The sequence below is a fragment of the Rousettus aegyptiacus genome, unplaced genomic scaffold (assembly GCF_014176215.1).
Source record: "Rousettus aegyptiacus isolate mRouAeg1 unplaced genomic scaffold, mRouAeg1.p scaffold_m13_p_1, whole genome shotgun sequence".
Classification (NCBI taxonomy): Eukaryota; Metazoa; Chordata; class Mammalia; order Chiroptera; family Pteropodidae; genus Rousettus; species Rousettus aegyptiacus.
In genome coordinates this window covers 30,295,188-30,297,970 of record NW_023416284.1, presented here as the reverse complement: position 1 = coordinate 30,297,970, position 2,783 = coordinate 30,295,188, and positions in this window count along the sequence as shown.

The window sequence follows — 2,783 nt, the reverse complement described above, 5'->3', positions numbered from 1 at the left end:
GGGGAGGGATTTGCGGCTGACTTCTCTCGGGGCTCCGCCCGCCTGTACATCTCTGCTGAAAACCCCGCCCCTTTGAGATCTTTTGGCGGTGCAACCATTCGAACAGAACTGTGGATTCGCCTGGATGCTTGGAGTTGGGGAGAGACTCCATAAAAGTCCCTAACCCAGTTGAAGGAATCAGGGAGAACTGGAAGCTGGTAGTTGAGTACTGAAAGAGCTAGCTAGGCAAAAAGGGGCAGGAAAGGCCTCCTATGTAGAAGTTGCACGAAGATCCTAAGGTAGAGAAAAACGAGCCTAGACGTACGTATAGGCAGAGACAGATTTATAGTGAAGCTAATGAAAGCTTAAGTTTCTGGGCCTGTCATTTCTACTGCCCCCCTCAAGGCCCTGTACCTAATGTATTATTTTTCTTAAAGAGGACCTCCCGAATTGTGTAAGATTTGGGCTCCACAAATCTTGACTCCACTGTAGGGAGCTAGAGGAGAGGAGGGATATGATCAGATAGACGTTTTTAAAGATGATCATCTGACAGCCTATTGGAGTAAGATGAGAGAAGATTGTCTGGATTAGTGTGGTGGCAGTGAATATGGAGAGAAGAAGATGAATCCCACCTAGAGTTAAGAGAAATTACAGGACTCGTTGAATGATTGGCCCGTTCTAGAATAGTACATACTATACCACCTGTTAATAGCTGTCCTCTTGCTCTGCTTTATTCTTATAACATTACCACCTGACATTTATTTTCTTATAGCCTGCTAAGTTATAATTTTCAAAAGATGAAAACATAACTCTCACACAAATATAAAACGAACCACATGCCAAAGATTTTTCATAATAAACTACTCGCCCATTATTAAATGAGGGAATCAATAAGATGGTAGGACGTGTTCAAATAAGAATGAGTCTCAAAAAAATGAGTTTCAGAGATTTAGATTATCAGCTAAAGGAATACTGAAATGAATTGGCTAATAGTTGCAAAATCATATCCCATTAACAAACTGTAATGTTAAGAATTACCTTTTACCAGATGGAAATCAACTCCATCTCCACTGGACAAAATTCATGCCCATTGCTATGGATAGGAATCATTTGCATTACCCTCAGATAAGAATTATTTGTATTGCTATCAATTTCCTACAAGTTAACCTCTACCCCTACAAAGCTGTAAGGTAGCCTAGTTACTATAAAGTCAATCAAAGGTATACCCCAACACTACAATGAAAAATTACCCAGTAATCCTCTTATACCCATTTATACATTCTGGACAATTTTTCTGGATATGTCTTCCCTCACTAGAATGTAAGATTTAAAAGAGCGAGGATTTTAATTCATTGCTGAATTATATCAGCATTTAAAATTGTTATGGTGCATAGTTGGCTCAATACATATGAATTAGTGAAAGATGAGAAAGTAGAAATGTGATCATAAAACAAAATTTTCAAGAAAGTTTGTTATAGGGACCTGGCAGTTGTATGGTGGAGGGAAATATTTGTATAGAGAAAGGACTTTTAAGTTTATAGACATTTAAATTCAGATAAGGATCCAATGAAGAGAGATTGGATACACTAGAGAGGAAGTATCTCAGCCACAGGTTGTTAAAGGCTTACACCAAATGTGGAGTGCCAGACCACAACCAAAATCTTGTAAAGGGCCCCTTCCCACACCAAGTCCCAGTTTACCCATCTATAAGATGGGGGAGCAAGGTTGAACTCGATCAGTAATTTTCAAAACTTTGTGGTCTCAGGACTCCTTTACTCTCTTAAAAATTATTGAGAATTTTTGAGCTTTTGTCTATTAGTATTGACCATATTAGAAATTAAAACAAATTTTAAAGTCATTAACAATAATAAACCCACTACATGTTAAGTATCCTTTAAAAATATTTTCTCCTGAAAGAAATTTAGTCAGAAAAGTGGAATTGTTTTAGATCTCTTGCAAATTGTTTGGCCTATTAGAAAGCTAGATTCTCATATCTGCTTCTTCAGTATGTTGTGAAATGTTGTTCTACTTGAAATATGTAGAAAGTCCAGCCTCACAAAGATATGAAGTTAGAAAAGAGAGTATTTTAATAGCCTTTATTTATCGGTGAATATTCTTTAATACACCAAAATTCGACAAACGATCGTTTCCTTAAAGGTTAGTAGCAATGTAGAATCTGAAACCATGTCAAAGAACTTTTCATACTCTGTTACATTAAGATTCATTGGTCTGGTACTCTGAATGAATCTTTTGCCCATGAATGATTTTGTCACATCATACAGTAGATATTTGGAAATTATTGGTTCACTGAGTTATACATATCCTGCAAATGTTTTTACATTCATTATATTCTTAAAAATCACATTCATTTATATCACTACTGATCTCAAGAGAAAGGTCTTTAAATGTTAAGAAGCTTTTAAACTCACAATGGCCAGTGAAAGTTTTTCGAAATCCTAATTTCTGCCTGAAAGCTTGTATTTTCTCTGGCAGCAAATATTATCAATTGTTTTCCTTGAAGTGACAGTTCATTTTTCAAGAAAATGCTAGTATATTAAAATATAATTGATTTTTGTCTACTGATTTTATATCCTGAGACCTTGCTAAATTCAATTGTTTGATGACTCTTTTGAGAAATCTTTTCAGATTTTCTATGAACAAGGTCATGTTTTTTCTAGTCACTTTTACTGTATGCCTGTTTCCCCCTTGCCTTTCATTGCCTTAGTCCACTGATTACAATTTCCTACTGAATCCAAGTTGTAGTGCTATTGACATCCTTGACTTGTTTCTGTTCTTAGGGGAAA